Here is a 24,143-nt window from a genome sequence, read left to right on the forward strand (position 1 = left end):
TAATGGTAAGTAGAGCTCTTTCCTGAGTTCTGTTAGCTGTTCTAAGGAATTATCAAACCTGAAGGGAGGTCATGGGAACTCCCCAATTTGTAGTGGGCCAAGCAGAGGTAAAGGCGGTGCAGGGATATCTGGGCTTTAGGGCTGGCATTTGAAGTAGGGGCAGTCTCATGGGGCTTAACCCTCAACCTGTGATTCTGTGCTCTCTCTGGGTGGTTAATGTTAGAATTGAATGGGGCCAAGGGACACCTGGTCGGTGTCAGAGAATTACTGTAAGAAGGATGCAAGAGACAACTGCCCTGGTTCTGACCCTTCCTTCACATGATGGTAACTAGACTGGATATGAACTCCAGTTTTTCTGATTCCTCTGTGATTCCCAGATCTCCCAGCTGGAGAAAATAGAGAGATTGTCTGCCCCCTATGTTCTCAGGCCCTGTTTGAGATTATGAAGATACAAGGCAGATGGTACTATGGTACTATGAAGGTAGAATTTGAGAAGCACTCTCAATGACCTCCTAAGAACTTTTCTTGTTTGAGTCACCCCCGGTTTGGCAAAACCCTCCTAGTTTTAAATTGAGAAAGATGTGTTGGCTTCCAAGGTAATGTACAGGGATACAATTCAGCCGGAGACAAAAATACGTTTAAGGCAGTATGTGGTGGGACCAGATCCTTGAGTTTCAGTCTTGGTTCTGCCTCTTAGAATTTAAATGACCCCATCGAGGTCATAAGGAGTCTCTATTTCCTCATTCATTCAAAGAGAAGTTGTATGGGTCTGAAAACGTGTTCTAGTCCGACCTGTGTTGTTTGTGAAGGCAGTTTATGTTCTCCCAGGTCTGATGGCTCAAAATATCTGCCTTTGGGGCCCTATATTGCTTGGAATCTATCTTACTGCTAAGTATCCCAGATAATTTTGATACCCAACAAAAATGGGCAACTATAATATGTAACCCACTTCATTCTATTATAGCATTTTCCTGCATCAATTGTATCAAACTGGTTCTCAACTAGAGAAATGATTTATCATTTTGGTGAGGGTATTCACAAGAGAGACATTATGTATTCCCTTACTAGTAAGTTTTGCCAAGTAGTAAGGCTGATTAAGTAACTTATTTAATCAGAGTTTAAATTTTACTCAACTCTTATTAAATCAGAGTTTAAAGAGTCATTAAATGACTCGTCCACAATGTGTCAACCTAGAAAATTGTCTCTGATGAGTCCCCAAATCTTCCTCGTAGAGCTTTATCTTTGCTGTAGCTCTTTTGTGTGATTTTTTTCAAATAATGGCATTATTTTTCCATCTAATTGGTCCACATAATTCCAATCTCAGAAGTCAATCACTTTCACAGCTATATACAAAGCCAGGGGCAATCTTGTTGACTGATGCAGTAATTTCAGACAATGAGAAAACGTACTTAAGGTAGTTAATGCTATGACGCCTTAATTTATGCATCTTAGAAGTGCTCCATAAAGTAACAAAAGAATTCAAGTGATTTTGATGTTGTTAAGAGTGCAAACAGTTCTGAACCTCAAGATTAGCACTGACTCCTCAAATCCACCTCTTTTGAAGCCATCTGCTCTGCCAGATTCAGATTCTTGCTTCTCCCTTCTCCTTCTCCCTCCCTTTTGCTCATTTCCTGTAGTATTTAGGTTGTTATGTTAAGCACTTAGTTGAAGTCATTGGCTTCCTTATGTTCATTTTAATGTTTCTAGCTTCTACACAGACCTCCTATAAACAGTAAGTATACTTTTTGAACCTTCTTACATTGGCATGTTGGGAAAACATAGAATGACTTCTATCTTCTGCTGGACCTGCACTCCTGCTTGCCTCATTTACATGGCTTTTAAGCTGATGCCTGATGCATTTATCTCTGCCATTTGTCCTAATATAAGGCAATTCCAATTTAGTTAGGAAAATCTCAGGTCCACCAGAGATACTGTGATGGGTAACTTAACATCAAGACTAACCTGGATGGTAAAAGTCTCTCATCTTCATTGTTAAGAAAATCGCCTCGAATGCTGATTAGATTTTTTATGAACATTTTTCTACCTGGGAGTTGTATAGAAAAGACTTTCCATACATGGTTCTAAACTCTTGGAAGGGGCTGGGGAGGAGGGAGGCACTCACAACTTCGAGAATATCATCACAGCTACATACCATCTTCATCCTCCACTACAAAAAGGACCATATACACTGGGTTGAGAACCTTCCTACATACGCTCTCACTCAGAACTACTCAAACTGTGGATGGACAACAGAGCTGGTCCGAGTTACTGGTTACGGGTCCACAGCAAGGTAAGTACTGAAATTGAGAGAAAACATTCAGAAACTGTAATAGAGACTTGAGAGCATATTTTATATTTGTTGAATCTAATACTATAAAAAGGGAGCTTGTACTTTGTATCTTTTCAGTTGCATGTTTTAAAATTTATTTTATTGCATTTTAAATTTAATTTATTAAATTTAATATATTAGTCAGCAATGGATTCAAAATAATTAAAAACAATCAATTGATCCTTCCCCATAGATAATTTGGGTTCTCTGGTCTAGAACATAGAACCCCCAAGCCATGTTGTGCAAATCTGTATAGAACCTCAAGGTTTATAAATCCCATTTATAGGACATGGATAACCCACATAAAAGATGCAGCCATAGAGAAATGGTGGGAGACCTTGTGACAAAATTTGTACCAAAATTTAGTCAAGAGCCAGAATGTAGAATCTCCGGAATAAAAGAAGTAATCAGATGGCAGGAAACACAGGGCAAAGGTGAATTACGCCAAAGTTGCAGGACCAAATGTCAGTCCCAGGTGGTTGAGCTAGATGAGTCATTCACATCTCTGGGAAATGCACTGGGCCCTTTGAGGAGACTGTTTAAAATGCACTTGCAGGTGGAAGCTTCCTGTGTTCTAATACCTGCTCTGAGAGGCCTTCAGGGGCAACTGCTGTGTGGGGGCAGAGGCTGAGGGCTATGGAGACAGAGTGTATCTTGGAGGGCACATCAACATCCCCTGCCCACAGCCTCTCTGAAGGGAAATTAATCCACTGGGGAAGTTGGGCATCCCAAGTATAGGGAGGCTCCTGATAACAAGCACAAATTCTACACCCAGTCCAGGAGGCTCAAGGGCCTTCTGAGCTGAGTCCAGGAACCTCTCCCTAGCCCCTTGCTCATAGCAGTGATTCTCTAGGAGTCAGAACTAACAAAATTCACAGGGAAGGGGATAGGGCTGTCCCCTTCAGCAGGTTGTAACATGTCCAAAAGCAAGAGCAAACACTCATGCCCTAAGAGTTAATACTCAAGGCCCACTCACAGCCTTTACAAATTAATCAAAATGTCCCTCTGTTAATAATGAGAATTACTATATTCTTTAGGTATGTTGCAAAAAAATAAATAGATAAAACAGTGAAATAGGTTTTACCACTCTAGATATTATGCGCAAATACTCAAACAAGCTGTGCTCTGAGAAAAAGGAAAGGAGGTTTCCATGCTGTTCCTATTTTTCATCTACCACCCCACCCCCATATTTCTCTTCAGAAGCTCCCTATGTAACTCAAAGTTCCAAGCAAGGGTTACTTCCCCACTCAGGGTCTGCAGTGTTGGCCCAAGGCTACACAGCTACCTTTAAGAATCTTCAGATGACAACCAGGGTCTTCCAACCTCAAGCCTCACATACATGTCTCTGATCTATTTAAAAAGTAAACAAATCCTGTACTTACAGACCCCAGTTGAAGATAGAAATGTCTTTAATTATTTATACCCAGTAAATGTGTTCCATATCTTAGATCCTATGAGAAATTTGATGAAATGTCAGCTCCACTTTTTTTTTCAGCCTCAAAATATTAGAACTTGGTATTGCAATTGAAGTATGTGTGTCTGAATAAATAAGCCACATGGTTAATAATAATTATACATCCATGAAAACAAATACAGAGATCCCTAAAAGAAAAACAATGCATGTTATGTTTCTCACTGAAAACAGGGAATCTTCCAAGTGGTTTTAGGATACCTCAGGAAGGTGTAGCACTGGCAGGGAAGGAGTCACTGCTACCCTGAGTTAGTGCATTGGCCCCAAAATGCCAAATCCTTGTGTATTTTCTAGAACCATGAATCTCTGATACACTTATTGCTGAGTGGGAATTTTATTGGTGGCAGGGATAAAGTAAGATCTCTACTGTTTGAGTACTTCCCGTTTCCCCACTGCTTCCTTCCCCAAGGAAAATTTAGTCTTTCCTTTCTGAGTTTGGCCCTTCTGTCTATCACTGGCATGGAATTTTGTCTAGCATGACCATTTCTGATTTTAAGAATCATTAGATTAATCCATGATAGGAGGAACTGTACAAGTGTAAAGATCTTGTGGGCCTAACATTGGAAATGGAAAGAAGTACTGAGTCAGAGGAAGGAGCAGTAAGGACTCAGTGAGGTAGAGCAGAAATATAAGAGCCCACACAGGCTTTGCGTGTGCTGACAATGAACATATGATCAGGACAGGCAGAGTCTTGTAGAAGATGTATATTTAGAAAAAAAAAAAGTGATTATGAAGTTCTATTGTGATGATGACCCAGAACTTGGAAATCTTTTATCATTCAATCTGTAAAGTAAGGTGATAAGCAGGAACAGTGGCATTTTTAACCAATGGCATACTGAGATGTGCCTTAACAGGTCCACTCAAGGATTAGTTCTCTGGAAGATTGTACCTGTTTTTGACCTTGTTCTTTACAGTTTGACTTGAGCCCAGGCACTGTGACGTTACACATTAACTTGTAGATTTAGGTCTGATAGAAAAGATAACCCCCAACACCTAGGTTTTAAGGTTTTATAACCTTGTTGGACCTTAACCAATTTAGCATCCAACCTAGCAAACTTAGGTTAACATTTTTTAATGCCCATCAATGCTCAATTCCTCAAACCTTCTTGCAACCATCTTCGCCATCTCATCTGTTTCCTTAATTAATGAGTTAAATCAACTTGACACATTTTCATACTTTATTTGTATTACGGGCATAATTTTAACATTTTGAAAACTATCCTTTGACAGAGTTAATACAGTAAAAACTCTTCCACTGTTACTACCATTTGCTTTTATATTAAAGTCTCAAATTTTCTTTTCATTATTTTTTTAGCTGCTAAACCATTTTTTGAACACCAATTTTAAAAAAAAAGGCCATTACAGTTGCATATAACTTATAAATCCTTTACATTTTTCCCCAGAGTAGGAGGCTGCATTTGGGGAAGTCCAGAGACCTGGAGGTCAGGCAGCCTGCTTTCTGGTCCTTGCTTTATCTAACACTCTAAGAAATACTCAGTCTTTCTCAGAGGCTCAATCTCCCTATCTGTTTAATAATCTTGAAGTTACTTCATTTCTAGATGTTCTCTGTTCTAAAGGCTTTCATTGTGGTCCTCTTGCCTATGTGCTAATGCTTCCTCAGTTTCCCCTCTTCTTTTACAAAGTTGCAAGAAATATCACCTCTGAGCTCCTACACCAACCAAGAGAGGTAGTACTGTGTCTGGACTAGAGAAGAAATTTCTCAGATGAGAGAGAGGCCCAGCAGAGAAAATCTTAGCAAACAGTCAGAAAAGCAAAGCAAAGTAGCTGAAGGCTCTCCCAACTCTGTCAATATGTACACCCCTTGGCAGCTTGTAAATGATTTTATATTCACATCTGAAAGGGGGAAATAAAATGAAAAAAATAAGTTCCATTGCCATCACTGATAAATATCATATTTAGGCACCAATATCAGCATAAACACATGTGGATCTCTACTCATTTTCCAGTCATTTAAAGTGTTTATATCTGTTGAATATGTATTATTAAATTAATGCTGATTGGAGTTAGGAGGCAATTTAGATTGAAATGTATTTCATTGTGCTGTAGGTAAAGCTGAGTGTGGGAAGCAAATTATCTGGCAAATTGAACTTGCTGCACTCCAAATACCATTCCTGGTGAATACTTGATTTCCTGATTATCTGCTTGGTTTCCTTCCCAGTGCTGACAGGCTTCTTCCAGAACTGCTGTGTAGGGAGGGAAACAAGCATGAGGCTGGAAGAGGACATGGGGGATGTGCCTTGGGTCCTGATGTAGGGGAAGCGTGATCTTCATGGTCTTATTAATAAGTAATTCAGTAATGGATTGAGAGTTCCTTTTGAGTTTAAGTAAAGCCAGAGTTGTTGCTGTTTTGTTGTTTAAATTAAGTCAAGGCAATGAGAAGCACTTTTAATGAAGGAGCACTATGGATCCAAATCAACATGGTGGAGGAGAGAAAGAGAACGGACAAGGGAGGGGCAAAGCTCAAACATCGCTCTGATATAGCTTGAAAGGGGGATACTGGTAGATTTTGCCTTCTAGCAAAGACCCCTACAAATTACTGGAGTTTCATGGGTATGACCCCTCCAAACGTTCCCAACGTCCTCTCTTCCGTTGTCCTCTCATACCACAAAAAGCCAGGCCAGCTCAACAATGCTTTCCAGAGTGCTGGTCTCTGGCTCAACCCCCAACAACACCCATGGGCAGGGTGGAATGTGGGAGACCCAGAGTAAAGGGGCTCAGACACTCCTTCAAGCCTCACAGTAAGAAACATGTTCTCTGCACTAAGTTCCTTGCCCCATAAATGCAGGCCTCTGTTAGAAGGAGGATCAGATTTGAGAAGAGAGTCAACATAATAGCCAGTCCCCACCAGGATGCTGTGCTGGCCCAACAGTGAAAACAATGATCTGATGCATCTTTTTGCAGTGGGATTTGCCACATTTTCCACCACTGGCTATTAGCTTGGTGGCTGCATAGACTCAGCCCAAGAAAAAGAAGGAAATGCTAGAATTGTCATTTCAAGAAAGTCCTATCCACTTATCTAGATAATTTTGTCAAACTGGAATATAGACAACAGGATCTTCTACTTTCTTGGTAGATTTTCTACTTTTACTTAGATTTCAGGAGGATGACTTTAGGTTTTGCCTAATTTGACCCTGTGGTCTGACCATCTATTAAGAAGAAAGAGACTGAACCCCATTTTTTATAAAGACCATATTTGGCTCCATTAACAAGGCTAACCATGGTACAAATGGCAACATCTATTTTCTCTACAATGTGGCAGGCACTTTCAATGTTTACACAAATTATCCCCATTTCTTTCTCACAGCTCTGCGAGGTATTCTCTAGTCTCCTTTCTACTTTATAATTGAGGAAACTGAGGCACAGAGAGGTAAATTAACCCATTCAAAGGTCAAAGAGCAGCCATTTTAGTCAAGAGGTTAATGGATCAGGTAATCATAAAATCCTGTTAATGTAACATACTCAAGTCACACTTCTTTTTGAATTAAAGCCCAAGTCAATATCCCAGATCAAGTCATCCCCATCCCTGCTGGGTGGCTCTTTTTCAAACAAGAACTCAGGAATCCAGGTTAGAGGCAGCTATGGAGCCAAATGTCCTGTGAGAGCATCACAGGGGTACCATAAGGACAGAGAAAGCAAACTCTATTTTTAGAAACTTCCTAGGTCAGGATGTGACATGCATCATTGCCTCCCACATTTTATTTTCCAGCATAAAATAAAATGGTCTCACCTAGATACAAAGGAGCTCAAAATTGTAATGCTTGGCTGGGCAGCCACTTTCCGGCAACAATATGCCATTCTGAGCAGAGGCCATCAGCTCTGGCAATCAGCTTCCCTCTCTGCCACAGCAAACACATGGTCGAGCTTACATTTGAAATTCAGCTCTTTAAACCCTCCACTGAATCAGTTTCTGGAAAACCAAACTTTATTTGGGAGACCAGCTTTGTCTTTAAGATACAGAAGTCTATTTCCAAAAGAAAATTTCTAAGGAAATATATTGTGCAGTACAGGTACCTGGAACATTAAGTGAATAAGGAAAACCAGTCAGGGGGAAGAAAAGATTGATGCTTATACTGGTTAAGGGCAACTGTTGTTCGGGTTCAATGCTAGAGAGGGTATGTTAGTATGTCGGGGATTACGGAACTGTATCTAAGAACAAGGGCAAATATAGATCTAATATGGCTGAATTTTTTGGAGAGGGTGGGAAAGAGAAGATAGAAAAGGCAGAAATGTGAACTTCTATGAGAAAGCTCTAGATTTTCAAATGTTAGTTCTGCTATCATCTCATTTTCAGAAGGTTTAACATTTTATTATTTTTTAATTTTTTCAAAAGATTTTATTTATTTATTTGACAGACAGAGATCCCAAGTAGGCAGAGAGGAAGGCAGAGAGAGAGGGAAGCAGGCTTCCTGCTGAGCAGAGAGCCCGATGTGGGGCTCGATCCCAGGACCCTGAGACCATGACCTGAGCTGAAGGCAGAGGCTTAACCCCCTGAGCCACCCAGGTACCCCAAGATTTAACATTTTAAAGAGAGGTGATTTTATAGAAATGGGCCAAAGGGATTGTAACTGGTGTCCTAAAGTGTCTGGGAGAGGCCTTCCAGGGAAGAGCTAGGAACTGCTCTGCAGCACCTGGCAAAAGCTGACCCACAGTCTTTCCTCAGACCACTCTTTGGCGCCATCTATAGGCCCAACATAACCTCCTCCAGACACTTCCTCTAAGACCACCCTTCCCTCCACAAATCCCAGTGCTTAGCCAAGTTTTACTTAACGTTCTCTCTCTCTTCTCTTTTTTAATTCCTTCTTCTCTGCCCACTGGAAATTCCTTCCACTTTAGGTTTCAAATATCATTCTAACGGTGACTTATAAAACTCTGTCGTTAATTCTCCTTCTCCTCTAAACTATAGACCTTTCCAGGAAGGGTCATCTCAACCAAACTCTTCTACCTGGTCCTCACCAAATGTGGCTTCACATTTTGATTTCCTTATTTGCATCACTTTTACTAATGCTTTCCAAACTCTTTTTGCAGGGGTGGGAGGCTTTTTATGTTTTTAATTCTCCTTTCTGTCTCAGATTGATACCGTTGGGAGCTAATGTTCCATGAATATTTTTATGTTTTTGCTTGGCCTAAACTTTCTGAAAACTGGAAAACATGGGGAAAAGATAATTTGATGGCAAATAGACCCTTGGAAGCTGGAAATGGTATTTGCTCCAAAGAGATTTACAGTCTTATCTCTCCTGGAGCCATTGGCTTTCATTCCAAGATTGGGAAGCTATAGATCTCATTCTCTTTGCTTCCCGGAAAATATTTACTTATGTTCCAGAATAAAGGTTTCTCTCTCTCTCTCTCTCTGGAGGGGAGGATGAGCCAATATGCCAGCTGTAAAGTTGCTCCCACGGGCAATGGTAAGAAAAGAGGCTACAAGGCTCCGAGGGATGAACTTTATTGCAAGTACCCTCAAGCGAGGTTCCTCGACTCATGGGGGGTGGGGGAGGAAGGAAGGGGGGAGGGATAGTGAGTCGAGGAAGTCGCGCTGGGAGGGAGTTGGCGGGGGTCTTTTATCTGGCCAAGGTAGGGTATGGGCTCACATCCATATTTGGTGATCAGAAGATATGGGGGTGAGGGTGGTCTGTGATGGGCAGTTCCCAGTTTGGAAGCTCCTGGGTGGAGAGTTTCAGTCTCCTGACCGTGATGTGGAGGCTGCAGTGAGGGTGGCAGGAAAGTCCGCCATCTTGGAGAGGGTTGGTGGGAATATCCGCCCTTTTGGAGCCCCGGTTTCCTAGCCAGCCCATCACCAGGTGCCATAAACAAGCTCCAAGTCTCATAATTTCTGGGATCCTCTCCTGCCTTCACTATATCACTCCAAGAATATTTGTGTTCAGGGACTGGGTTCTAAGACATCTTTTCTGAAGAATAAGCCATCTGTTTCCTGACTCAGAAACCCTAGTTTTTTTTAAATATATGTATATCTACACACGTGCATGCATGTGTGTGTGTGTATGCATGTGTACACATACATGTATTGGGGTGCCTGGGTGGTTCAGTTGTTAAGCGCCTGCCTTCGGATCAGGTCATGATCCCAGGGTCCTGGGATTGAGCCCCACATTGGGCTCCTGCTCTTCAGGAAGCCTGCTTCTCCCTCTCCCGCTTCCCCTGCTTGTGTTCCCTCTCTCACTGTCTCACTCTCTGTAAAATAAATAAAAGATCTTTAAAAAAAAAAGAGAGAGAGAGAGAGGGGTACATGTATGAAATGAAAAAGAATTACATGCTTAAAGAGTAGGTCTTAAAATTTCTCATCTTAAAAAAAATTTCCTAACTGTGTGTGGTGATGGAATTTAAGTAGACTTACTATGGTGATAAATTCATAATATACACAAATACCTATCATTTTGTTGTATACCAAAAACTAATATAATGTTACATGTCAGCTATAACTCAACTGAGGAAGAAAAGAAAAGACACAAGATCTCAGAAGCACAATGGTCCACAACATGGAGCCAGACAGCCCAGGTAGTAATACTGGTTTTGACACCATCTGTATACCCATCAGCAACTTAAACTCTGTTGCTCAATTTCTTCATCTATAGAGACCATGATATCATGACCTCATAAGTCTGTTGTGAAGGTTCAAGATGTTGGCACAGGTGGAGCACTTAGAAAACTGTTCACATATACTAAGTGTAAACAGAAATGAGCTGTTATTATCATTAGAGTCTGTGAGTTTGAGCTCTTAGACTCTCTCCTTTCTCTAAGGGTCATCCTGGCCCCTTCCAGCTAATCTGGGACTAAGTCCAGATGGATTAGGCCTACAATTATGGAGCGTCAGGTAGAGACTTGACTGTCCTGAACCCAGGTAAGCAGATTCATATGTGGTATCAGTACTCCCTATAGATCTTGATGAAGTCATCCCCCTTTGCCAGTTCTAAGCAGATTAGATTGCTATCTTTCCTTACAGGCAAAACATGAGTTAAGTTTCAACAGGCCCTTCCCATTTATACAGCTCAGCTCTCAGAACTCTCCAGAATATTTCCCTTAAAAAATATGGAACAATTTGGTATCTAAGAAGAAGGGCTTAAGGCAAAAACTATTTAAATGAGACCCAAGAAGTAGTATCGCTGATATTACTACTTTTACATAGGTAAACAAACCAACTGAATTCAGTGGGAGAAGAAGGCTTGAAACAGCCTCTAGACACCTCCCAGAACCAAATTATGTGAAATACAAAAGCAAAGGCATAAAACATAGAGGTCCCAATTTTTTTTTTTAATTATATGAAGTCCCTCTATCAATTTTCCAAAGAAGCATCTAATCCTTACCCTTACTTTAACTTTCTACACTGTGACATGGATAAGTGCAGTTTGTGGGCCTACACCCATCTGTGGACCTTCCTTCAAACGGCACAGGCATGTACCACCAGTTTGTTCCAGTCAAACTTCAATATTAACCTATTTACAACTCCTTAATGGAGATAATATGGGTAGGACTTGGAATAATGCCCAGCACCTAGGTAAGGGTTGGATGAATGATAACTGTTATTGTTATCCAACTCCACCCTCTCCTTCACCTTTTCTTCATAAAGAATTAAATTCATCATTTATTTTCCATACTTGTCCCTCCCTCCCCATTCCCACAGCCAAGACTTCAGTTCTGGGTCAACAGACCTTCATTATCATAACTATACTATTTCAATAGTATTCTAATCAGAAGCAAAAGCAGCTCCACAATACAGAGCCTGGGTGTTTGGATGGTCAGTGATTGCAAAATCACCAGAAAATACAAAGAACACACTTACAGAGCCAATTGGGAAAGAAGAGGAAAGAGCCAACTGGGAATGAAGAGGTTTGAAGAAAACAGTTGAAATAGTGCACAGCTAGAAGTCCTCTAGATGACTGAGCCACCAGGGACCATGTCCACAAAATCTATGTCCCATTTTCTTCAAACACCAATTTCTTTCATTCATTAGAGAAGATACAGGAGAAAAGCAAATAACGGAGCTTGTTATAACTTCCTTCATGCATTCTCAGCCTGCAGCGCAAAGCAGTTAGAGAAGTAAAGAAGGTAAAAAGCAAACATATTCCATAAGGATGGGCTGGGTAAGGCTGAGCCTTCCTCTGTAAACACAGTGATATATCCACTGGGAGTGGCCGCAGTTTTATAATGAACAAATATTTCTGTAGGACTCACATTGGACAACTCCTGGAATCACCTCCAGCGACTCTGCCCAAAATCAATCTAGAAGAACTGTGGTAGTAAAGGCCTCCAGTGGCAGAACTACCAAGTCATGGTGCTCAGAGTCCCAGAACTTAATCCCCATGATGTTTCTGATCTATAGGGGGGGAATTTAAACGACTGAGCCATGGAGTAGCATGGTCAGCAGAGAGATTTTGCAAGCTCCTAACAGGCACCAGATGGACACTTGGATGCAGATTTCTATTACAGAGCTAGAAATGCAGCTCAGTACAGAATTTAGCCTTAGAGAGAAGGTACACACAGAAAAATGACATGTTGTGAGATTGCCAAGTCAAAAATATAAAAACATAGAAAGCATGACCAAGGGCAGATTCCAGTGGCATCTTTGTACCTAAGTATGAAGACCAAGAGAAGCAACATTTAGAGAGGAAGAAGAACCCCCCCCCAAAAAAATAATAATCAAATAATTAGAGTAAAGTATCAGAGAAGTTATTGTGAAAAATATTTTAAGAAGACAGGGATGTCTACCTCTAAGAAAAATAAAAAGTAGTGAGGAGCAGGAAATTATTGAAATAATTAGTTGAAGATTATAAAGGACCTTTGAAAAAGCAGCTGGAGAAAACAAGTAGTCAAGGAGTAGAGTGGGTGGGTAAGAGTGATAATTTAAAAATGAGAACAATTTCAAGATTGTTGTGCTAAAAGAAACAAAGCAAGTACTCAGTAATAACAAAATCGTATAGCCAATGACCTGATTTACTTTCACTTGTTATCTCAGTTTTTCCTTTTATCATTTAAAAATGTTATACTTTACTACCTATTTTAAAAATAAGTCAAAGCTTCAAATACATTATTTTTTAAAGGATTTTATTTATTTATTTGAGAGAGAAAAAAATGGAAGAGTGGCAGGCAAAAGGAGAGGGAAAGAAGCAGGAAATCCCCCACCCTAGCATGTGGGACTTGATCTCAGGACCCTGGGATCCTGACCTGAGCTAAAGGCAGATGCTTAACCCACTGAATCACCCAGGCACCTCCACTATTTTAGGGGAATTATTCAGGAAATTCAAGTCAAAAGTTACCTGTTGCTTACCTACAAGGATAATACAAAGGATCCTCTGCCTTGAATTACCATGATAACCCCTCAGTCTTTCACTATTAGCAGGGGCTGGAGTTAAGAACACCATGGGAGAAAAGGGTAAGTGGCATCAGTATCTTTTGGCTGGCACCATAAATGGGACAAGAGCGCTTATCAACAGAAGGTGAGATTTCTGGAGGTTGTGCTATTAAAAACTTCAAACACAAATGAGGACTAAAATTTAAAGGTGAAAAGAAGAGAAAAAGATAATCAATTGCACCATCCATTGAGTCCCTAATTGTGCAGAGTACAGGAAAGGAGAGGCCATGCACAGCAGCTACATGCTCCTTAATAACCGACTCCAGTGCCAAGCCAGCCAAGCCAGCATTCTGCTGCTTTTAGAGGGTTACATTACTAGACATTATTATCCCATGTAGGATGGAACTTGGAGCCAAACCAATTAATCAAACCCCTCCATGTCTTCAAGAACAAGAAGCTTGGCAGCTTGAACTAAATGTTAGATGAGAGCTTGAAATCCCACATATGAAAGGTATTGATTTTTTACTCAGTGAGGTTAAAAGAATGATTATGGTTTGACAAGTCTTACTCTTAGAAAGCAACCTCAACTGCTTTGCCTACTCTTCCCTGCCTCCTACTGGTCTTACTCTCTGGACAGAAGGTACTCACCCCCACCCACACACAACTCACACACACAACTTGGCCAGTCCAAATTTTTATTCATTTTTTTATTAATATATTGTCTTTAGTTAAAGAATGAGTATGTTTGGTGTATTCCATAGAAAAAGGAGCATGTAGCTCCTTTTCAATTTTGGCATCTCTGTATAAAGGTCACCTTCTTAACAAGACCATCCCCAATTACCATGTAAACACGGCTCATTTCCTCTGGATCCCTGCTTATAGTCTTCAAAGCAATTGCACAAGGTATTTAACATTTTCTGCCTTTTTAGAATAGTTCCCCCGCCCCACCATTCACATATATCCCACACAGGCTTAAGCCCTGTTTTTTCACTAATGTGTATTTTGAGAAATATTGGTGGAAGGAAGTGGCTGAGACTAAGTGAGGAGGAGGAGAAGATTAAGGGAAGCAGAAGTTGGGATTGAGAGAGAAGGAAGGGAACAGGGGTTGTATTAATTTCTGATTTCTGAAGTACCAATTAGTACAAACTCAGGGGCTTAAAAGATGTATTATCTTATAGTTCTGCAGGTCAAAAGTCCAAAGATGGGTCTTACATGGTTGACATCAAGATGCCAGCAAAGCTTGCATTTCTTTTGGAACCTCAGGGGTAGAATCTGTTCCTTGCCATTTTTAGTTTTAGAAACTGTCTCTATTCCTGGCCTCCTTCCAGAAACGGTAAAACTTCAACCTCCCCTTCTCTGTGACCCTCCTGTCCCTCTCTTACAAAAACCCTTGTTATTACATTGCACACACCTGGGTAATCCAAGCCACTCTCCACAGCATTTCAAGATCTGTAATTAAACTGCATGCTCGAAGTCCTTTTTGCCATGTAAGGTAATTTATTCATAGGTCTGAGGATTTAGGATATGAACACTTTTGATGGTTCACTATTCTGTCTACAACAGAGGGGGAAAGGGAAAGGAGGAGAAGGGAAGGAAGGGGATAAAAGGAGGAATAATTCTCTCCTCCTAACCCCTCACTCCTTGGATCCTAGGTCCTACCTAAAACCTGATCCCTGAAAAAACTTTCCGTTGTAACATTCTTGGTATCCTGTATCTTTTGGTCACTCATGCCTTCAACCCAATTTTTGCGAGTTTAGACTGAGTTTAACAAAATGCCTTAACCTTGACCAGTCCAAATTTTTATTCATTCTTTATTAATTAAATATACCATCCTTCGTTATTTAAGACTTAAAGAATGAGTATGTTTGGTGTATTCCAGAGCAAAAAGAGCAATTATTATCTATTCCAAAACAAAATAAAAGCTGTAATGTTAGAGATCTCTGGGAAATAGATCAAGTGACAACAACTGGGAGGTATTCCATGTTTCCAAAGTAAGTGGCATCTACTTATATCAATCTAGAGAAAAACTTTAAAAGATCCCATAAACATAAATGATTAGAAATGGGTACTAGTTCTTCAGAAAACAAGAGATAATTTAACAATATCCTGCCTAAGTATGCAAGAATTATCACCTAGTAAGAGAAGCATCCCTAGGAATCTTATCTTGAAAATTTCCAACTTATAGCTAACTAAACAGCTAATTTGCTAAATAGAAATTCAGATTTCTTTTAAGGTCAAATTATCTCAATACCTTTTTTTTTTTTTTTTTTGGTCTGAGGCCATGATCCTCCTCAAAGCCTCATGCTGGTTTTCAAATTAGGATGTATTCTACATCCAGCAATCTCAATAAAACTCTCTCCTGCCTTTCTAGACCATAGACTCATAGTTGATGGAGTATTTCATTACGTTGCCTGCAATTCTTGACAAGAGGTAGGAGAAAGAGGAGGAGGAAGACACTCTAAGAAATAATTGAAATGAGAAATGTCACCTTGAGTTCAGTGTCAATGAGCTAACACTCAGTCTTGGCTGGAAAGTAGACAGTAGAAGTAAAATGGCATTTAAAAAAAAAAAGTAGCAATCCTGTGCACAAATAAATCTATCTTTCATTAATATTTGATTTTTTTTGTTCCTGTATTGATTGCCATGACATGGCTGTCACCCAGCTGAGCCCCATAACTTCTATTGCAGGCAATTTCCTTACAGAATTACTTTCCTGAAAGGGCTGGATGTTATAGCAGACTTGTCAAACTGCACACATGTCAACAGCATTTGGTAGTGACTGTTCAATAATTAATTTACTAGGCTGAGTGTTGGAACAATTTGAAAAGTCCCTGTTTGCTGTTCATGCTTCTTGAGGCCAACAGCCCAGAATCGACATGACTGGGTCATGGACAGCCCAAGTACCAGGCTATGTGATCTGATACAATCAACTCTAAATGTGTCCTGAAGAAAAGGAGTTCAGAATCATTGAAGTTTAGAGCTGGGAGGAATCATTACTCGTTGGTCATTTTATGAATGATCTACAAATCATTTAACTCTTCAATTTTATAGAATTTGGGGAATCTACCTACATAGCACAATCAGAAAAGGTTTTTAGCTGGGATATGAAAACACATTTATATACTATCATACACTGTATGAGATGGAATGAGCAGAACAAGAAGTAAAACAATGAAGACATGCTCAGTAGCCCTGCAGAATTTGTTCTGCCTCACAGCATATGAGCATAAGCCTGAGAAGAAGCATGATTATTTTAAATAGTTCCTCTAGTGAAGTATTTCTGACTGGATAGTATTCTCAGTCATGGCAGACCTAAAAAATATGGTTGCAAATTATTTGATACCCCTCCCTTTGAGAGGTGGAGTCTGAGTCCCTTACCCTTGAATCTGGGCAGAATTATGGCTGCTTTAACTAATTAAGTATAAGGGGGGAACACCATATGATTATTAATATGAGGTTATATAGCTTCTACCTTGGGCACCGGAACACTAAGTATTGGAGTCCTGAGCTTATTTAAGATGCCCAGCTATCCAAATGTTGCCACACTGTGGGGAAGCCCGAGTCACCTGAGGAGTCCATATGTGGTCACTGTGGTTAGCAATCCCAACAGAGCTTAGCTGTGCAGAGTCAGTTCAGGTAAGTAAATGACAAAACTTGTAGATGGTTCTAGCCACAAGCCATTGAGCCTTCCCTATTGAGGTCACAGACATTGCTGAACAAAGACCAGCTCCATTCCAGAAAACCTCCTATCCTTAGTAGTGTGAATACATTTGCCTTCTCAAAGAAAGATGGTGGATGAAGTGGGGTACAGAGAAATGAAAGGGGTCAGGAGGACCATGCGCACTCATTCAGAAATTGATTAATCAGTTACAGATGCCCAGAAGAATTCCTAAAGAGAAATGAAAGTATCTTTGAGGGAGTAAAGTATATGGCATTTCACAACTACACAAAATTAATAAAGGATCTCAAAGGACTAGTATACCTGCAAACAATTTCAGAAACTCTACCTGGAGTTCTCATGTTGAGATACAATATGTTTCTTTTTTTTTTTTAAGAAAAAAAACATTTTTTTACAGATTTTTTTTATATATTTGACAGAGAGAGATCACAAGTAGGCAGAGAGAGAGAGAGAGAGAAGGAAGCAGGCTCCCTGCTGAGCAGAGAGCCCAATGTGAGACTAGATCCCAGGAGCCTGAGATCATGACCTGAGCCAAAGGCAGAAGCTTAACCCACTGAGCCACCCAGGCACCCCAAGATACAATTTGTTTCTTACATCAGGTTTTCAATTGGATATTCAAAAGTCCCCTTCTATTTAGTATTTACTTAGTCTACGTGTTACGTCAATAACTACACAATGCTAGATGGCCCCATAAAATATTACATGTCAGTCACAAAGCCATGGTAGAAATTCATGGACATTTAACACTTACTGTCTGCCTGCCATATTCACTCTGCAAAGCATCTGAATCATCAAGGATTGCAAAGTCCCTTCACAAGGGTAGAAAGATCATGTTATAACTTGGATTATGTTACTGAGCTGTTGAGCAATCTCCCGAAGCATTTCATTTCCTGATTACTAAGGGTAAACTCTTGTAGATTACCCTTCATGGCATTCCATCATCTTCCTCTAACTTACCTATGTAGTTATAATTTTTTCTTCTGTTCTCAATAACTGAAAAAAGACCTACTATGTGTCAGGACCCATTATCAGGACTCCATTGGCAAATGTTGATAGAGAAAGACCCTGTTCTGATCAAACCAACATTCTAGTAGGGAAATAAGAATCCTCAGAAAATAAAATATTTCACAAACTTGATTAGTGCTATGGGGAAAAGAGGTGATATGATGGATTAATTGGCTAGGGTGATAATGAAAATAATAGATTTTTCTAAAATTTATAAAGAAACTTTTCAAAGACTGAGCAAAGTAGAGAGAATATTTTATCGTGTATGCTATTAATATGCTTTTATTTTTAAAAAATTTACAGACCTAGTTCAACCCTTAAATACTTAACTAATCTTGGAAGAATGTGAGAATTTTCCTACATAAACAGTACCATGAATACACTAAACATAAATGATCAAACTTAATGTCAAACTTCACACCATATACAATCCAGCTAATCTCCAAAAGCCTATTAGAGCTGGTTTGTTCAAAACAGTATTTTAATAAGGTCCCATCTTTACAATAAGTTCTATCTTTTGTAATCTAGAAGAAACTTGCTACCACTTGCTACCACAACCCTTGCCCCCCATGTTTTTTTCCCCAGGTTATTGACTAGTTCAAGATACTGGGCTAATTTTGGATTATATAACTTGTTATTTTTTCTGCTACAGTTCATATCAGCTTGAAGTTAGGTGTGAAGGCTTGATTATATTCAAGCTAGACATTTTTGATAAGATTACTTAACAGGGTACATTGTGCACTTCATATTATGTCATGTCAAAAAGAAGGTAACATCTAAATGACCCCTAAACCTCCTGGGTTAACATGGTGACAGTCTGATTCTGCCTTCAAAGAGTGACAGTTCCTGACCTGCACCAGCAGGTCATACCCAGAGATCATACACAACACACATATCCAATTTCTTATCAGTCTTTCATTGATGAAACAGTTTAAATGATGATCCTTAACTAACTCAATTATTCCATAAGATAATTTTAAAAGGCCATTTTTTCTATTTCTTTTACTTCTTCTAGATTTATTTGCCAAGCAGTCTTCTAAGGAGAGCCTTCTCTTATCAAATGAAGCTACTTGATCTCCTTGACATGTAGCTTAGAGAAGAAAGGCAGAATAAACACCCCTTTACCTTTAATTTACCTTTTATTGTTGTCATTATTAGCTTTCATTCAGATTTCTCTTTTTTTTTTTAGAATGACTATGTACTCACATAATTACATGAGTAATAAATTTTTGTTTTCTTACTGTGAATACTGAGATCCCCTCAAACTGGCTCTTGTCTTTCAGTGACAATAGTAGTTTTTTTGTTTGTTTGTTTTCCCCTTTCTAGTACATGTGTGACATCCCAGGGACACCCAGTGCCTTCTCTCCATCAGAAATCAGCTATTCCTTCAAAAAGGTCTAAATTATTTTAGTGAGAAATGGTACTTAAAGAATGGTGCTCACTGGTCCTAGAAAGTTATTGCTTCCAGGCTTTTTCAATACAGAGATGGCAAAATTATCTTTTAGAAATTGTGAGTACATACTGAAACTTCCAAGTCAAATTAAGCCCTGAAATGTTTACATAAGTTTTTAAAAAAAAAATTTTTATTTATTTTCAGCATAACAAGTATTCAATATTTTTGCACCACACCCAGTGCTCCATGCAATCCATGCCCTCTATAATACCCACCACCTAGTACCCCGACCTCCCACCCCCCCCTCAAACCCCTCAGATTGTTTTTCAGAGTCCATAGTCTCTCATGGTTCACCTCCCCTTCCAATTTCCCCCAACTCCCTTCTCCTCTCTAACTCCCCATGTCCTCCATGCTATTTGTTATGTTCCACAAGTAAGTGAACTCATATGATAACTGACTCTCTCTGCTTGACTTACTTCACTCAGCAAAATCTCTTCCAGTCCCGTCCATGTTGATACAAAAGTTGGGTATTCGTCCTTTCTGATAGAGGCATAATACTCCATAATGTATATGGACCACATCTTCCTTATCCATTCATCCGTTGAAGGGCATCTTGGTTCTTTCCATAGTTTGGCGACCATGGCCATTGCTGCTATAAACATTGGGGTACAGATGGCCCTTCTTTTCACTCCATCTGTATCTTTGGGGTAAATACCCAGTAGTGCAATGGCAGGGTCATAGGGAAGTTCTATTTTTAATTTCTTGAGGAATCTCCATACTGTTCTCCAAAGAGGCTGCACCAACTTGCATTCTCACCAACAGTTTAAGAGGGTTCCCCTTTCTCCACATCCCCTCCAACACATATTGTTTCCTGTCTTGCTAATTTTGGCCATTCTAACTGGTGTAAGGTGATATCTCAATGTGGTTTTAATTTGAATCTCCCTGAGGGCTAGTGATGATGAACATTTTTTCATGTGTCTGATAGCCATTTGTATGTCTTCATTGGAGAAGTGTCTGTTCATATCTTCTGCCCATTTTTTGATATGATTGTCTGTTTTGTGTGTGTTAAGTTTGAGGGTTCTTTATAGATCCTGGATATCAACCTTTTGTCTGTACTGTCATTTTCAAATATCTTCTCCCATTCTGTGGGTTGCCTCTTTGTTTTCTTGACTGTTTCCTTTGCTGTGCAGAAGCTTTTGATTTTGATGAAGTCCCAAAAGTTCATCTTCGCTTTTGTTTCCTTTGCCTTTGGAGACATATCTTGAAAGAAGTTGCTGTGGCTGATATTGAAGAGATTACTGCCTAGGTTCTCCTCTAGTTAGAAATCATAATTTCCAATGCAAGGGAAAAGAAGTACAATTATAAAAAACTGTTATGTTATGTACATCAGTTATGTTATGTACATAACAGTTTTTTATAATTGTACTTCTTTTCCCTTGCATTGGAAATTGTGATTTCTAACTCTAATAACATAATTATTTACTTTACCCTGTAATTTAAATATAATGGTTTCAAGATAACAAAAACCAACATTATTTCTAAAAACACAATTGCTCTCTGCTTTAAAATTACCTTGTAGTTATGGTCTTTAGACCAACTCTCACTAAGGATATAGTCCCTCAGTCACTATTATATCAGAAATCACTTGAAAGAGTCTCTCTTTGTGGGCATATTATCAGTTTTATATTTACTTAGATTCGTTTGCTCATGTGTTCCAGTTTGATGTTTTAGTTGTTTGTTTAGAGATCTTAAAAAATATCCTACTAATGATGTGTAGTTAAAGTAATTTATTCTAAAGTCATCTAATAAAAATCATTTTATCTGTGTGGGTTTTTCAGTTAACTGCAATCACCTGCAATATTATCTGTTACATCTGGGTTTTTTCTTTTTATTAAGAGATTTTTTTTCTCATGGTTATAGGTTGTATTTTCTTGCTATTTTGTAAGCTTTGTATTTTTGATTGGATTCTGAACATTGGATATTTAATGTTGCTAGTTTTCCAGTCCAGCTTTATTTTTTTAAATAAACAGTTTTCTAGCTCTCAGTTACTTTGAAACAGTTTAATCCATTAAAGTTTGCCTCTACCCTTGTTAGGGCCGATCTAAGGCAGCCTTTCGTCTAGGGCTAAGTTATCCCATTCTATTAAGGTTATAACTGGAAGACTCAAAACAATGCCCCTTGTCTTGTGTGGCTTGGCAAACTGTTACTATGACAGAAAATATTCCTAACTTAGAAGCAGCTGTGAGAGTCATGGATCCTGCTTCCTCCCAGTGGTTCTCTCCCTGACATTCCATAGTTTTCTTTCATGCATGCCAAGAGAGAAAGACGAATACCATAAAACTTCACTTGCTTGTGGAGTCTGAAAACCAAAACTAACAATCAAACCAACAACAACAACAGAGAGAGAAACAGACTCATAAATACAGAGAACAAAATGGTAGTCACCAAAAGTGAGAGGGATCAGGGGATGGGCAAAATAGGTCAAAGGGATTAACAGGCACAAACCTCCAGTTACAAAATTAAGTCAAGGTGACAAAAAGTAAAGCACAGGGAATATAATCAACACCATAATACACTTATTATGGTGAGCATGTTGTAATGTATGTAATTGTTGAGTCACTATGTTGTACTCCTGGAATAAATTTAGTGTTGTATGTCAAGTACACTTCATTAAAAAGAAAGAAAGAAAGAAAGAAAGAAAGAAAGAAAGAAAGAAAGAAAGACCAGCACTCAGTCAAAGATCAGAAGGGATGCCTCTGCAAATCACCAGAGTTCTCTCACTGGTTAACACCATCTGCTACAGTGTTCTGCCCTCACAAATTCTTGCTTCTTTGGGCTTCCAGGATTCTATCTCTTATGATGTTGTTTGGAAACTGCCTGTGGGCAGTTGGGCTCACCTCAATGTTTTCTCCTCAGGGATCACCGTCTTGCCCTATGTGTTGTACAATGACTACAAACCATCATTTCCCAAGTTTTTTGTTTTCTTTGTCTTCTGTCTTATTACTTAAAGTGGCACAGTGAATCTGGTCCTCCTTATTACATCATGTTCAGAAGTAGAAACCTTTATAATTGCTTTTTTCCTCATTTTCCCATCATTTATTAATTGTAGCTTCCACTTGTTTTTAATTTTAAGAATTACATTTTTCACTAACAGAATTCTGTTCTTAAATTTACATATTTCAAAATAAAAGTACTAAAAATAAATTGGAGTAGTTTCATTTATGCCTTTATGCCCTCACACTACTCCTCTAGATAACCATTTTATTAGTTTTTGATATATCCTTTCAGTATTCAGAGTTTTCTGGAATGGTCTCATATAATGTAAAGAGACAACTCTGCAAAGACCCATGGAGACAGCATTCAAGACAGAGACACTGTCAAATCCAAATGCCTTGATACTTCAAAGAGCATGGCTCATTTAAAAAACAACAACAACAACAAAAAAAAAAAACAAAGTGAAACCCCAGAGTGTGACCAAAGTATTATAGTGAGGAAAGAGAGAAACCATTTATTCCAGGTTATAAAAGTCAGCAGAAATCTTATCAGGTCGGACCTTGTGTGCAAAAATAAGAAACTTAGTTACTATTCTCAAAACAATAGGAGACAACTGAAGAGTTTTAACCATAAGAGTGATAAGATAAGGTTTTCATTCTTAAATTGTAGCTCTGGTAAAGGAAGTATAGAGAACAGACAGCTGAAAGGACAAGAAGAGCAATAAGGAGACAAGTTTGGAGGTGATAATAACTCTAGGTCACAGATAATAATTTTGTCCAGATGAATAACTAGGACAGAGAAAAAAAGTGGTGAAAGTCTTCACAATACACATTTGTATCATGACAGGTATTGATGACTTACAAGTAGATGGTGAACAGAAGGAAAGAGTGATTCCTAGAATCACTCTTAGAATCACAATCTAAGAATGAATCTTAGCTACTTGGCTTGAGGAACTAGCTTGAAACTTGGCTTGAAAATTCCAAAGGGGAAACAGACTTGTGTGACCAAAAATTTGTTTTGGCCATGTTAAAGGTGAGGGGTACACACAACAAGTAGCAGGTTGGAGATACTACTGGTCTGGAGCTCAAGAACTAAGGAGTGTAGAAAAAAATTTGAGAGGCAGTGGGCAAAGCACTAAGTCAAACCTTTTAGGGAAATTGTGTTCAGAGAATAAGTAGGATTAGAAACAAACCCTTAAGACATCAATATTCAAGAGTCTGGCAGAGGAAAAGAATGCAGGAAGAAGAGGAACAAGAGGAAGGAAGAAGAAGGGATGTAGACATCAGTAAGGTGGGAGAAAACCAGGAAATTGTGTCATGGGAAATGAGAGGGAATGTGAGTCAAGGAAATAAGGTTAATTGTATCTAAGATCTGCAAAGAGCAGAACAAAGCAGTCTTAAGAAGTAAATTTTGACAGAGTGACTGGTCAAGAAGACAACACAGAGAAAGAGGCCACCTGATTATTTTAGTTTCTGTGATAATGAGTTATATTTATTACAGTTGAGATGCATGCTATCCCCAATGCTTCCTACAAATTCTCTTTAACTGATATATTCCAAGAGGATTTCCCTGTCCTATACTTATGAATGGTATAATCACTTCAGAAGAAGGAACCAGATCATCCTGAAGCAGTAAGTCATGTAAAAAGAAAAAGAAGGCTTTGTTGATCATTACAATTGATGATCAGAGTCATGGTTGATTTTTTTTTTTTTTTTAAGGTGTAAAAGGAAAGGAATGGAGCACTGGCTATATACCAGACATAAAATAGGCTTTATCATACTCTAAGTCATTTAACCTTGCATACACAACCAGATTCTGTTATTTCATTTGCATATAAAAAAGGCATGGCTCAGCATATTTACCAAGTCTCTATTCCTTGATCTGAAGCAAATTTGTGGCAGAATCAACTTTCAAACCATGGTTCACTTCAAAGCTTACCATGATTGACTTTCA

This window comes from Mustela erminea, chromosome 1, assembly GCF_009829155.1.
Source record: "Mustela erminea isolate mMusErm1 chromosome 1, mMusErm1.Pri, whole genome shotgun sequence".
Classification (NCBI taxonomy): Eukaryota; Metazoa; Chordata; class Mammalia; order Carnivora; family Mustelidae; genus Mustela; species Mustela erminea.